The sequence below is a fragment of the Garra rufa genome, unplaced genomic scaffold (assembly GCF_049309525.1).
Source record: "Garra rufa unplaced genomic scaffold, GarRuf1.0 hap1_unplaced_068, whole genome shotgun sequence".
NCBI lineage: Eukaryota > Metazoa > Chordata > Actinopteri > Cypriniformes > Cyprinidae > Garra > Garra rufa.
The window spans coordinates 54,093-67,322 of NW_027394343.1; the positions used below are offsets into that span (position 1 = coordinate 54,093).

Below are 13,230 nucleotides of genomic sequence, written 5' to 3' on the forward strand. Positions count from 1 at the left end.
TATTACTCTTAACATTTTAAGTGAGTGTGTGTCTTTAAAAAATGGATGGTTGGCCTGCCATGTGACTAGACACATGACAGGAAGCAGGAAGTACAACTGTATAAGAGAGCAGCATGACAAACAAAGGACAGTCACCAAACTGTTGGATTGAGGAGTTGCTAATTTTAGAGCTCACCTTTCCATTCACCACCTGCAAACTTTGGATTACACTTTCTGTGGATTGTATATACACCGGTGGACACTCACATTGGACTTATCAACACACTGGGATTCTTGGACTGTTTTTAGGGTATGGACAAATGAACTGTATTCTTTTAACAGCGTTTACCTCGTTTTATCGTGTTGTTTTAAAGTCTTTTATGTGAACCTTGTAAATAAACCAAATCTATTTAAACCAATCTTCTTTTATGTCTCATTCTTTTAACCACTAGTCATCTCTCACAGTTAAATCTGACCCCATTTTAGTCTTGTAACTCGGCTGATAAGGCCGATTGTTACACTTGGATGGGAGACCGCCTGGGATTACCAGGTGCTGTAAGCTTTTGCCTTTTCTTCACTATTTATATAATATGCTGGCTTTTACGGAGGCTGATCTTTAAATAGCCCACTTTTTGGAGCAGCCCTCGCTTACGGCCATACCGCGCTGAGAGCGCCCGATCTCGTCTGATCTCGGAAGCTAAGCAGCGTCGGGCCTGCTTAGTACTTGGATGGGAGACCGCCTGGGAATACCAGGTGCTGTAAGCTTTTGCCTTTTCTTCACTATTTATATAATATGCTGGCTTTTAGAAAGACGTGTTTTACCGCTCTATTTATTACAATCATTTAAATGTATTATAGAGTTTTAAGTGTTTTACATGTTTTTTAGGCCATTTTATTACTCTTAACATTTTAAGTGAGTGTGTGTCTTTAAAAAATGGATGGTTGGCCTGCCATGTGACTAGACACATGACAGGAAGCAGGAAGTACAACTGTATAAGAGAGCAGCATGACAAACAAAGGACAGTCACCAAACTGTTGGATTGAGGAGTTGCTAATTTTAGAGCTCACCTTTCCATTCACCACCTGCAAACTTTGGATTACACTTTCTGTGGATTGTATATACACCGGTGGACACTCACATTGGACTTATCAACACACTGGGATTCTTGGACTGTTTTTAGGGTATGGACAAATGAACTGTATTCTTTTAACAGCGTTTACCTCGTTTTATCGTGTTGTTTTAAAGTCTTTTATGTGAACCTTGTAAATAAACCAAATCTATTTAAACCAATCTTCTTTTATGTCTCATTCTTTTAACCACTAGTCATCTCTCACAGTTAAATCTGATCCCATTTTAGTCTTGTAACTCGGCTGATAAGGCCGATTGTTACACTTGGATGGGAGACCGCCTGGGAATACCAGGTGCTGTAAGCTTTTGCCTTTTCTTCACTATTTATATAATATGCTGGCTTTTACGGAGGCTGATCTTTAAATAGCCCACTTTTTGGAGCAGCCCTCGCTTACGGCCATACCGCGCTGAGAGCGCCCGATCTCGTCTGATCTCGGAAGCTAAGCAGCGTCGGGCCTGCTTAGTACTTGGATGGGAGACCGCCTGGGAATACCAGGTGCTGTAAGCTTTTGCCTTTTCTTCACTATTTATATAATATGCTGGCTTTTACGGAGGCTGATCTTTAAATAGCCCACTTTTTGGAGCAGCCCTCGCTTACGGCCATACCGCGCTGAGAGCGCCCGATCTCGTCTGATCTCGGAAGCTAAGCAGCGTCGGGCCTGCTTAGTACTTGGATGGGAGACCGCCTGGGAATACCAGGTGCTGTAAGCTTTTGCCTTTTCTTCACTATTTATATAATATGCTGGCTTTTAGAAAGACGTGTTTTACCGCTCTATTTATTACAATCATTTAAATGTATTATAGAGTTTTAAGTGTTTTACATGTTTTTTAGGCCATTTTATTACTCTTAACATTTTAAGTGAGTGTGTGTCTTTAAAAAATGGATGGTTGGCCTGCCATGTGACTAGACACATGACAGGAAGCAGGAAGTACAACTGTATAAGAGAGCAGCATGACAAACAAAGGACAGTCACCAAACTGTTGGATTAAGGAGTTGCTAATTTTAGAGCTCACCTTTCCATTCACCACCTGCAAACTTTGGATTACACTTTCTGTGGATTGTATATACACCGGTGGACACTCACATTGGACTTATCAACACACTGGGATTCTTGGACTGTTTTTAGGGTATGGACAAATGAACTGTATTCTTTTAACAGCGTTTACCTCGTTTTATCGTGTTGTTTTAAAGTCTTTTATGTGAACCTTGTAAATAAACCAAATCTATTTAAACCAATCTTCTTTTATGTCTCATTCTTTTAACCACTAGTCATCTCTCACAGTTAAATCTGACCCCATTTTAGTCTTGTAACTCGGCTGATAAGGCCGATTGTTACACTTGGATGGGAGACCGCCTGGGATTACCAGGTGCTGTAAGCTTTTGCCTTTTCTTCACTATTTATATAATATGCTGGCTTTTACGGAGGCTGATCTTTAAATAGCCCACTTTTTGGAGCAGCCCTCGCTTACGGCCATACCGCGCTGAGAGCGCCCGATCTCGTCTGATCTCGGAAGCTAAGCAGCGTCGGGCCTGCTTAGTACTTGGATGGGAGACCGCCTGGGAATACCAGGTGCTGTAAGCTTTTGCCTTTTCTTCACTATTTATATAATATGCTGGCTTTTAGAAAGACGTGTTTTACCGCTCTATTTATTACAATCATTTAAATGTATTATAGAGTTTTAAGTGTTTTACATGTTTTTTAGGCCATTTTATTACTCTTAACATTTTAAGTGAGTGTGTGTCTTTAAAAAATGGATGGTTGGCCTGCCATGTGACTAGACACATGACAGGAAGCAGGAAGTACAACTGTATAAGAGAGCAGCATGACAAACAAAGGACAGTCACCAAACTGTTGGATTGAGGAGTTGCTAATTTTAGAGCTCACCTTTCCATTCACCACCTGCAAACTTTGGATTACACTTTCTGTGGATTGTATATACACCGGTGGACACTCACATTGGACTTATCAACACACTGGGATTCTTGGACTGTTTTTAGGGTATGGACAAATGAACTGTATTCTTTTAACAGCGTTTACCTCGTTTTATCGTGTTGTTTTAAAGTCTTTTATGTGAACCTTGTAAATAAACCAAATCTATTTAAACCAATCTTCTTTTATGTCTCATTCTTTTAACCACTAGTCATCTCTCACAGTTAAATCTGATCCCATTTTAGTCTTGTAACTCGGCTGATAAGGCCGATTGTTACACTTGGATGGGAGACCGCCTGGGAATACCAGGTGCTGTAAGCTTTTGCCTTTTCTTCACTATTTATATAATATGCTGGCTTTTACGGAGGCTGATCTTTAAATAGCCCACTTTTTGGAGCAGCCCTCGCTTACGGCCATACCGCGCTGAGAGCGCCCGATCTCGTCTGATCTCGGAAGCTAAGCAGCGTCGGGCCTGCTTAGTACTTGGATGGGAGACCGCCTGGGAATACCAGGTGCTGTAAGCTTTTGCCTTTTCTTCACTATTTATATAATATGCTGGCTTTTACGGAGGCTGATCTTTAAATAGCCCACTTTTTGGAGCAGCCCTCGCTTACGGCCATACCGCGCTGAGAGCGCCCGATCTCGTCTGATCTCGGAAGCTAAGCAGCGTCGGGCCTGCTTAGTACTTGGATGGGAGACCGCCTGGGAATACCAGGTGCTGTAAGCTTTTGCCTTTTCTTCACTATTTATATAATATGCTGGCTTTTAGAAAGACGTGTTTTACCGCTCTATTTATTACAATCATTTAAATGTATTATAGAGTTTTAAGTGTTTTACATGTTTTTTAGGCCATTTTATTACTCTTAACATTTTAAGTGAGTGTGTGTCTTTAAAAAATGGATGGTTGGCCTGCCATGTGACTAGACACATGACAGGAAGCAGGAAGTACAACTGTATAAGAGAGCAGCATGACAAACAAAGGACAGTCACCAAACTGTTGGATTGAGGAGTTGCTAATTTTAGAGCTCACCTTTCCATTCACCACCTGCAAACTTTGGATTAAACTTTCTGTGGATTGTATATACACCGGTGGACACTCACATTGGACTTATCAACACACTGGGATTCTTGGACTGTTTTTAGGGTATGGACAAATGAACTGTATTCTTTTAACAGCGTTTACCTCGTTTTATCGTGTTGTTTTAAAGTCTTTTATGTGAACCTTGTAAATAAACCAAATCTATTTAAACCAATCTTCTTTTATGTCTCATTCTTTTAACCACTAGTCATCTCTCACAGTTAAATCTGACCCCATTTTAGTCTTGTAACTCGGCTGATAAGGCCGATTGTTACACTTGGATGGGAGACCGCCTGGGATTACCAGGTGCTGTAAGCTTTTGCCTTTTCTTCACTATTTATATAATATGCTGGCTTTTACGGAGGCTGATCTTTAAATAGCCCACTTTTTGGAGCAGCCCTCGCTTACGGCCATACCGCGCTGAGAGCGCCCGATCTCGTCTGATCTCGGAAGCTAAGCAGCGTCGGGCCTGCTTAGTACTTGGATGGGAGACCGCCTGGGAATACCAGGTGCTGTAAGCTTTTGCCTTTTCTTCACTATTTATATAATATGCTGGCTTTTAGAAAGACGTGTTTTACCGCTCTGTTTATTACAATCATTTAAATGTATTATAGAGTTTTAAGTGTTTTACATGTTTTTTAGGCCATTTTATTACTCTTAACATTTTAAGTGAGTGTGTGTCTTTAAAAAATGGATGGTTGGCCTGCCATGTGACTAGACACATGACAGGAAGCAGGAAGTACAACTGTATAAGAGAGCAGCATGACAAACAAAGGACAGTCACCAAACTGTTGGATTGAGGAGTTGCTAATTTTAGAGCTCACCTTTCCATTCACCACCTGCAAACTTTGGATTACACTTTCTGTGGATTGTATATACACCGGTGGACACTCACATTGGACTTATCAACACACTGGGATTCTTGGACTGTTTTTAGGGTATGGACAAATGAACTGTATTCTTTTAACAGCGTTTACCTCGTTTTATCGTGTTGTTTTAAAGTCTTTTATGTGAACCTTGTAAATAAACCAAATCTATTTAAACCAATCTTCTTTTATGTCTCATTCTTTTAACCACTAGTCATCTCTCACAGTTAAATCTGATCCCATTTTAGTCTTGTAACTCGGCTGATAAGGCCGATTGTTACACTTGGATGGGAGACCGCCTGGGAACACCAGGTGCTGTAAGCTTTTGCCTTTTCTTCACTATTTATATAATATGCTGGCTTTTACGGAGGCTGATCTTTAAATAGCCCACTTTTTGGAGCAGCCCTCGCTTACGGCCATACCGCGCTGAGAGCGCCAGATCTCGTCTGATCTCGGAAGCTAAGCAGCGTCGGGCCTGCTTAGTACTTGGATGGGAGACCGCCTGGGAATACCAGGTGCTGTAAGCTTTTGCCTTTTCTTCACTATTTATATAATATGCTGGCTTTTACGGAGGCTGATCTTTAAATAGCCCACTTTTTGGAGCAGCCCTCGCTTACGGCCATACCGCGCTGAGAGCGCCCGATCTCGTCTGATCTCGGAAGCTAAGCAGCGTCGGGCCTGCTTAGTACTTGGATGGGAGACCGCCTGGGAATACCAGGTGCTGTAAGCTTTTGCCTTTTCTTCACTATTTATATAATATGCTGGCTTTTAGAAAGACGTGTTTTACCGCTCTATTTATTACAATCATTTAAATGTATTATAGAGTTTTAAGTGTTTTACATGTTTTTTAGGCCATTTTATTACTCTTAACATTTTAAGTGAGTGTGTGTCTTTAAAAAATGGATGGTTGGCCTGCCATGTGACTAGACACATGACAGGAAGCAGGAAGTACAACTGTATAAGAGAGCAGCATGACAAACAAAGGACAGTCACCAAACTGTTGGATTGAGGAGTTGCTAATTTTAGAGCTCACCTTTCCATTCACCACCTGCAAACTTTGGATTAAACTTTCTGTGGATTGTATATACACCGGTGGACACTCACATTGGACTTATCAACACACTGGGATTCTTGGACTGTTTTTAGGGTATGGACAAATGAACTGTATTCTTTTAACAGCGTTTACCTCGTTTTATCGTGTTGTTTTAAAGTCTTTTATGTGAACCTTGTAAATAAACCAAATCTATTTAAACCAATCTTCTTTTATGTCTCATTCTTTTAACCACTAGTCATCTCTCACAGTTAAATCTGACCCCATTTTAGTCTTGTAACTCGGCTGATAAGGCCGATTGTTACACTTGGATGGGAGACCGCCTGGGATTACCAGGTGCTGTAAGCTTTTGCCTTTTCTTCACTATTTATATAATATGCTGGCTTTTACGGAGGCTGATCTTTAAATAGCCCACTTTTTGGAGCAGCCCTCGCTTACGGCCATACCGCGCTGAGAGCGCCCGATCTCGTCTGATCTCGGAAGCTAAGCAGCGTCGGGCCTGCTTAGTACTTGGATGGGAGACCGCCTGGGAATACCAGGTGCTGTAAGCTTTTGCCTTTTCTTCACTATTTATATAATATGCTGGCTTTTACGGAGGCTGATCTTTAAATAGCCCACTTTTTGGAGCAGCCCTCGCTTACGGCCATACCGCGCTGAGAGTGCCCGATCTCGTCTGATCTCGGAAGCTAAGCAGCGTCGGGCCTGCTTAGTACTTGGATGGGAGACCGCCTGGGAATACCAGGTGCTGTAAGCTTTTGCCTTTTCTTCACTATTTATATAATATGCTGGCTTTTAGAAAGACGTGTTTTACCGCTCTATTTATTACAATCATTTAAATGTATTATAGAGTTTTAAGTGTTTTACATGTTTTTTAGGCCATTTTATTACTCTTAACATTTTAAGTGAGTGTGTGTCTTTAAAAAATGGATGGTTGGCCTGCCATGTGACTAGACACATGACAGGAAGCAGGAAGTACAACTGTATAAGAGAGCAGCATGACAAACAAAGGACAGTCACCAAACTGTTGGATTGAGGAGTTGCTAATTTTAGAGCTCACCTTTCCATTCACCACCTGCAAACTTTGGATTACACTTTCTGTGGATTGTATATACACCGGTGGACACTCACATTGGACTTATCAACACACTGGGATTCTTGGACTGTTTTTAGGGTATGGACAAATGAACTGTATTCTTTTAACAGCGTTTACCTCGTTTTATCGTGTTGTTTTAAAGTCTTTTATGTGAACCTTGTAAATAAACCAAATCTATTTAAACCAATCTTCTTTTATGTCTCATTCTTTTAACCACTAGTCATCTCTCACAGTTAAATCTGACCCCATTTTAGTCTTGTAACTCGGCTGATAAGGCCGATTGTTACACTTGGATGGGAGACCGCCTGGGATTACCAGGTGCTGTAAGCTTTTGCCTTTTCTTCACTATTTATATAATATGCTGGCTTTTACGGAGGCTGATCTTTAAATAGCCCACTTTTTGGAGCAGCCCTCGCTTACGGCCATACCGCGCTGAGAGCGCCCGATCTCGTCTGATCTCGGAAGCTAAGCAGCGTCGGGCCTGCTTAGTACTTGGATGGGAGACCGCCTGGGAATACCAGGTGCTGTAAGCTTTTGCCTTTTCTTCACTATTTATATAATATGCTGGCTTTTAGAAAGACGTGTTTTACCGCTCTATTTATTACAATCATTTAAATGTATTATAGAGTTTTAAGTGTTTTACATGTTTTTTAGGCCATTTTATTACTCTTAACATTTTAAGTGAGTGTGTGTCTTTAAAAAATGGATGGTTGGCCTGCCATGTGACTAGACACATGACAGGAAGCAGGAAGTACAACTGTATAAGAGAGCAGCATGACAAACAAAGGACAGTCACCAAACTGTTGGATTGAGGAGTTGCTAATTTTAGAGCTCACCTTTCCATTCACCACCTGCAAACTGTGGATTACACTTTCTGTGGATTGTATATACACCGGTGGACACTCACATTGGACTTATCAACACACTGGGATTCTTGGACTGTTTTTAGGGTATGGACAAATGAACTGTATTCTTTTAACAGCGTTTACCTCGTTTTATCGTGTTGTTTTAAAGTCTTTTATGTGAACCTTGTAAATAAACCAAATCTATTTAAACCAATCTTCTTTTATGTCTCATTCTTTTAACCACTAGTCATCTCTCACAGTTAAATCTGATCCCATTTTAGTCTTGTAACTCGGCTGATAAGGCCGATTGTTACACTTGGATGGGAGACCGCCTGGGAATACCAGGTGCTGTAAGCTTTTGCCTTTTCTTCACTATTTATATAATATGCTGGCTTTTACGGAGGCTGATCTTTAAATAGCCCACTTTTTGGAGCAGCCCTCGCTTACGGCCATACCGCGCTGAGAGCGCCCGATCTCGTCTGATCTCGGAAGCTAAGCAGCGTCGGGCCTGCTTAGTACTTGGATGGGAGACCGCCTGGGAATACCAGGTGCTGTAAGCTTTTGCCTTTTCTTCACTATTTATATAATATGCTGGCTTTTACGGAGGCTGATCTTTAAATAGCCCACTTTTTGGAGCAGCCCTCGCTTACGGCCATACCGCGCTGAGAGCGCCCGATCTCGTCTGATCTCGGAAGCTAAGCAGCGTCGGGCCTGCTTAGTACTTGGATGGGAGACCGCCTGGGAATACCAGGTGCTGTAAGCTTTTGCCTTTTCTTCACTATTTATATAATATGCTGGCTTTTAGAAAGACGTGTTTTACCGCTCTATTTATTACAATCATTTAAATGTATTATAGAGTTTTAAGTGTTTTACATGTTTTTTAGGCCATTTTATTACTCTTAACATTTTAAGTGAGTGTGTGTCTTTAAAAAATGGATGGTTGGCCTGCCATGTGACTAGACACATGACAGGAAGCAGGAAGTACAACTGTATAAGAGAGCAGCATGACAAACAAAGGACAGTCACCAAACTGTTGGATTGAGGAGTTGCTAATTTTAGAGCTCACCTTTCCATTCACCACCTGCAAACTTTGGATTACACTTTCTGTGGATTGTATATACACCGGTGGACACTCACATTGGACTTATCAACACACTGGGATTCTTGGACTGTTTTTAGGGTATGGACAAATGAACTGTATTCTTTTAACAGCGTTTACCTCGTTTTATCGTGTTGTTTTAAAGTCTTTTATGTGAACCTTGTAAATAAACCAAATCTATTTAAACCAATCTTCTTTTATGTCTCATTCTTTTAACCACTAGTCATCTCTCACAGTTAAATCTGACCCCATTTTAGTCTTGTAACTCGGCTGATAAGGCCGATTGTTACACTTGGATGGGAGACCGCCTGGGATTACCAGGTGCTGTAAGCTTTTGCCTTTTCTTCACTATTTATATAATATGCTGGCTTTTACGGAGGCTGATCTTTAAATAGCCCACTTTTTGGAGCAGCCCTCGCTTACGGCCATACCGCGCTGAGAGCGCCCGATCTCGTCTGATCTCGGAAGCTAAGCAGCATCGGGCCTGCTTAGTACTTGGATGGGAGACCGCCTGGGAATACCAGGTGCTGTAAGCTTTTGCCTTTTCTTCACTATTTATATAATATGCTGGCTTTTACGGAGGCTGATCTTTAAATAGCCCACTTTTTGGAGCAGCCCTCGCTTACGGCCATACCGCGCTGAGAGCGCCCGATCTCGTCTGATCTCGGAAGCTAAGCAGCGTCGGGCCTGCTTAGTACTTGGATGGGAGACCGCCTGGGAATACCAGGTGCTGTAAGCTTTTGCCTTTTCTTCACTATTTATATAATATGCTGGCTTTTAGAAAGACGTGTTTTACCGCTCTATTTATTACAATCATTTAAATGTATTATAGAGTTTTAAGTGTTTTACATGTTTTTTAGGCCATTTTATTACTCTTAACATTTTAAGTGAGTGTGTGTCTTTAAAAAATGGATGGTTGGCCTGCCATGTGACTAGACACATGACAGGAAGCAGGAAGTACAACTGTATAAGAGAGCAGCATGACAAACAAAGGACAGTCACCAAACTGTTGGATTGAGGAGTTGCTAATTTTAGAGCTCACCTTTCCATTCACCACCTGCAAACTTTGGATTACACTTTCTGTGGATTGTATATACACCGGTGGACACTCACATTGGACTTATCAACACACTGGGATTCTTGGACTGTTTTTAGGGTATGGACAAATGAACTGTATTCTTTTAACAGCGTTTACCTCGTTTTATCGTGTTGTTTTAAAGTCTTTTATGTGAACCTTGTAAATAAACCAAATCTATTTAAACCAATCTTCTTTTATGTCTCATTCTTTTAACCACTAGTCATCTCTCACAGTTAAATCTGACCCCATTTTAGTCTTGTAACTCGGCTGATAAGGCCGATTGTTACACTTGGATGGGAGACCGCCTGGGATTACCAGGTGCTGTAAGCTTTTGCCTTTTCTTCACTATTTATATAATATGCTGGCTTTTACGGAGGCTGATCTTTAAATAGCCCACTTTTTGGAGCAGCCCTCGCTTACGGCCATACCGCGCTGAGAGCGCCCGATCTCGTCTGATCTCGGAAGCTAAGCAGCGTCGGGCCTGCTTAGTACTTGGATGGGAGACCGCCTGGGAATACCAGGTGCTGTAAGCTTTTGCCTTTTCTTCACTATTTATATAATATGCTGGCTTTTAGAAAGACGTGTTTTACCGCTCTATTTATTACAATCATTTAAATGTATTATAGAGTTTTAAGTGTTTTACATGTTTTTTAGGCCATTTTATTACTCTTAACATTTTAAGTGAGTGTGTGTCTTTAAAAAATGGATGGTTGGCCTGCCATGTGACTAGACACATGACAGGAAGCAGGAAGTACAACTGTATAAGAGAGCAGCATGACAAACAAAGGACAGTCACCAAACTGTTGGATTGAGGAGTTGCTAATTTTAGAGCTCACCTTTCCATTCACCACCTGCAAACTTTGGATTACACTTTCTGTGGATTGTATATACACCGGTGGACACTCACATTGGACTTATCAACACACTGGGATTCTTGGACTGTTTTTAGGGTATGGACAAATGAACTGTATTCTTTTAACAGCGTTTACCTCGTTTTATCGTGTTGTTTTAAAGTCTTTTATGTGAACCTTGTAAATAAACCAAATCTATTTAAACCAATCTTCTTTTATGTCTCATTCTTTTAACCACTAGTCATCTCTCACAGTTAAATCTGATCCCATTTTAGTCTTGTAACTCGGCTGATAAGGCCGATTGTTACACTTGGATGGGAGACCGCCTGGGAATACCAGGTGCTGTAAGCTTTTGCCTTTTCTTCACTATTTATATAATATGCTGGCTTTTACGGAGGCTGATCTTTAAATAGCCCACTTTTTGGAGCAGCCCTCGCTTACGGCCATACCGCGCTGAGAGCGCCCGATCTCGTCTGATCTCGGAAGCTAAGCAGCGTCGGGCCTGCTTAGTACTTGGATGGGAGACCGCCTGGGAATACCAGGTGCTGTAAGCTTTTGCCTTTTCTTCACTATTTATATAATATGCTGGCTTTTACGGAGGCTGATCTTTAAATAGCCCACTTTTTGGAGCAGCCCTCGCTTACGGCCATACAGCGCTGAGAGCGCCCGATCTCGTCTGATCTCGGAAGCTAAGCAGCGTCGGGCCTGCTTAGTACTTGGATGGGAGACCGCCTGGGAATACCAGGTGCTGTAAGCTTTTGCCTTTTCTTCACTATTTATATAATATGCTGGCTTTTAGAAAGACGTGTTTTACCGCTCTATTTATTACAATCATTTAAATGTATTATAGAGTTTTAAGTGTTTTACATGTTTTTTAGGCCATTTTATTACTCTTAACATTTTAAGTGAGTGTGTGTCTTTAAAAAATGGATGGTTGGCCTGCCATGTGACTAGACACATGACAGGAAGCAGGAAGTACAACTGTATAAGAGAGCAGCATGACAAACAAAGGACAGTCACCAAACTGTTGGATTAAGGAGTTGCTAATTTTAGAGCTCACCTTTCCATTCACCACCTGCAAACTTTGGATTACACTTTCTGTGGATTGTATATACACCGGTGGACACTCACATTGGACTTATCAACACACTGGGATTCTTGGACTGTTTTTAGGGTATGGACAAATGAACTGTATTCTTTTAACAGCGTTTACCTCGTTTTATCGTGTTGTTTTAAAGTCTTTTATGTGAACCTTGTAAATAAACCAAATCTATTTAAACCAATCTTCTTTTATGTCTCATTCTTTTAACCACTAGTCATCTCTCACAGTTAAATCTGACCCCATTTTAGTCTTGTAACTCGGCTGATAAGGCCGATTGTTACACTTGGATGGGAGACCGCCTGGGATTACCAGGTGCTGTAAGCTTTTGCCTTTTCTTCACTATTTATATAATATGCTGGCTTTTACGGAGGCTGATCTTTAAATAGCCCACTTTTTGGAGCAGCCCTCGCTTACGGCCATACCGCGCTGAGAGCGCCCGATCTCGTCTGATCTCGGAAGCTAAGCAGCGTCGGGCCTGCTTAGTACTTGGATGGGAGACCGCCTGGGAATACCAGGTGCTGTAAGCTTTTGCCTTTTCTTCACTATTTATATAATATGCTGGCTTTTAGAAAGACGTGTTTTACCGCTCTATTTATTACAATCATTTAAATGTATTATAGAGTTTTAAGTGTTTTACATGTTTTTTAGGCCATTTTATTACTCTTAACATTTTAAGTGAGTGTGTGTCTTTAAAAAATGGATGGTTGGCCTGCCATGTGACTAGACACATGACAGGAAGCAGGAAGTACAACTGTATAAGAGAGCAGCATGACAAACAAAGGACAGTCACCAAACTGTTGGATTGAGGAGTTGCTAATTTTAGAGCTCACCTTTCCATTCACCACCTGCAAACTTTGGATTACACTTTCTGTGGATTGTATATACACCGGTGGACACTCACATTGGACTTATCAACACACTGGGATTCTTGGACTGTTTTTAGGGTATGGACAAATGAACTGTATTCTTTTAACAGCGTTTACCTCGTTTTATCGTGTTGTTTTAAAGTCTTTTATGTGAACCTTGTAAATAAACCAAATCTATTTAAACCAATCTTCTTTTATGTCTCATTCTTTTAACCACTAGTCATCTCTCACAGTTAAATCTGATCCCATTTTAGTCTTGTAA

General features: G+C 41.1%; 20 non-coding genes across 20 annotated transcripts; all 20 read left to right on the top strand.

Annotated features, from left to right (window-relative positions):
• The first annotated feature begins 625 nt into the window (after nt 1-625).
• Nucleotides 626-744, top strand: LOC141316041 (5S ribosomal RNA). Its single transcript, XR_012351207.1, has one exon. It is a non-coding gene; the product is annotated as a 5S ribosomal RNA (ribosomal RNA).
• Nucleotides 745-1,497: 753 nt separating this feature from the next.
• Nucleotides 1,498-1,616, top strand: LOC141316042 (5S ribosomal RNA). Its single transcript, XR_012351208.1, has one exon. It is a non-coding gene; the product is annotated as a 5S ribosomal RNA (ribosomal RNA).
• Nucleotides 1,617-1,700: 84 nt separating this feature from the next.
• Nucleotides 1,701-1,819, top strand: LOC141316043 (5S ribosomal RNA). The gene has a single exon (XR_012351209.1). It is a non-coding gene; the product is annotated as a 5S ribosomal RNA (ribosomal RNA).
• A 753-nt stretch (nt 1,820-2,572) lies between these two features.
• LOC141316044 (5S ribosomal RNA) lies at nt 2,573-2,691 on the top strand. Its single transcript, XR_012351210.1, has one exon. It is a non-coding gene; the product is annotated as a 5S ribosomal RNA (ribosomal RNA).
• Nucleotides 2,692-3,444: 753 nt separating this feature from the next.
• Nucleotides 3,445-3,563, top strand: LOC141316045 (5S ribosomal RNA). The gene has a single exon (XR_012351211.1). It is a non-coding gene; the product is annotated as a 5S ribosomal RNA (ribosomal RNA).
• Nucleotides 3,564-3,647: 84 nt separating this feature from the next.
• On the top strand, nt 3,648-3,766 carry LOC141316046 (5S ribosomal RNA). The gene has a single exon (XR_012351212.1). It is a non-coding gene; the product is annotated as a 5S ribosomal RNA (ribosomal RNA).
• A 753-nt stretch (nt 3,767-4,519) lies between these two features.
• On the top strand, nt 4,520-4,638 carry LOC141316048 (5S ribosomal RNA). The gene has a single exon (XR_012351213.1). It is a non-coding gene; the product is annotated as a 5S ribosomal RNA (ribosomal RNA).
• A 753-nt stretch (nt 4,639-5,391) lies between these two features.
• LOC141316073 (5S ribosomal RNA) lies at nt 5,392-5,510 on the top strand. Its single transcript, XR_012351238.1, has one exon. It is a non-coding gene; the product is annotated as a 5S ribosomal RNA (ribosomal RNA).
• An 84-nt stretch (nt 5,511-5,594) lies between these two features.
• Nucleotides 5,595-5,713, top strand: LOC141316049 (5S ribosomal RNA). Its single transcript, XR_012351214.1, has one exon. It is a non-coding gene; the product is annotated as a 5S ribosomal RNA (ribosomal RNA).
• A 753-nt stretch (nt 5,714-6,466) lies between these two features.
• Nucleotides 6,467-6,585, top strand: LOC141316050 (5S ribosomal RNA). The gene has a single exon (XR_012351215.1). It is a non-coding gene; the product is annotated as a 5S ribosomal RNA (ribosomal RNA).
• Nucleotides 6,586-6,669: 84 nt separating this feature from the next.
• Nucleotides 6,670-6,788, top strand: LOC141316066 (5S ribosomal RNA). Its single transcript, XR_012351232.1, has one exon. It is a non-coding gene; the product is annotated as a 5S ribosomal RNA (ribosomal RNA).
• Nucleotides 6,789-7,541: 753 nt separating this feature from the next.
• On the top strand, nt 7,542-7,660 carry LOC141316051 (5S ribosomal RNA). The gene has a single exon (XR_012351216.1). It is a non-coding gene; the product is annotated as a 5S ribosomal RNA (ribosomal RNA).
• A 753-nt stretch (nt 7,661-8,413) lies between these two features.
• LOC141316053 (5S ribosomal RNA) lies at nt 8,414-8,532 on the top strand. Its single transcript, XR_012351219.1, has one exon. It is a non-coding gene; the product is annotated as a 5S ribosomal RNA (ribosomal RNA).
• Nucleotides 8,533-8,616: 84 nt separating this feature from the next.
• Nucleotides 8,617-8,735, top strand: LOC141316054 (5S ribosomal RNA). Its single transcript, XR_012351220.1, has one exon. It is a non-coding gene; the product is annotated as a 5S ribosomal RNA (ribosomal RNA).
• A 753-nt stretch (nt 8,736-9,488) lies between these two features.
• Nucleotides 9,489-9,607, top strand: LOC141316070 (5S ribosomal RNA). Its single transcript, XR_012351235.1, has one exon. It is a non-coding gene; the product is annotated as a 5S ribosomal RNA (ribosomal RNA).
• Nucleotides 9,608-9,691: 84 nt separating this feature from the next.
• Nucleotides 9,692-9,810, top strand: LOC141316055 (5S ribosomal RNA). Its single transcript, XR_012351221.1, has one exon. It is a non-coding gene; the product is annotated as a 5S ribosomal RNA (ribosomal RNA).
• A 753-nt stretch (nt 9,811-10,563) lies between these two features.
• LOC141316056 (5S ribosomal RNA) lies at nt 10,564-10,682 on the top strand. The gene has a single exon (XR_012351222.1). It is a non-coding gene; the product is annotated as a 5S ribosomal RNA (ribosomal RNA).
• Nucleotides 10,683-11,435: 753 nt separating this feature from the next.
• Nucleotides 11,436-11,554, top strand: LOC141316057 (5S ribosomal RNA). The gene has a single exon (XR_012351223.1). It is a non-coding gene; the product is annotated as a 5S ribosomal RNA (ribosomal RNA).
• An 84-nt stretch (nt 11,555-11,638) lies between these two features.
• On the top strand, nt 11,639-11,757 carry LOC141316090 (5S ribosomal RNA). Its single transcript, XR_012351256.1, has one exon. It is a non-coding gene; the product is annotated as a 5S ribosomal RNA (ribosomal RNA).
• Nucleotides 11,758-12,510: 753 nt separating this feature from the next.
• LOC141316059 (5S ribosomal RNA) lies at nt 12,511-12,629 on the top strand. Its single transcript, XR_012351224.1, has one exon. It is a non-coding gene; the product is annotated as a 5S ribosomal RNA (ribosomal RNA).
• The last annotated feature ends 601 nt before the right edge of the window (nt 12,630-13,230 follow it).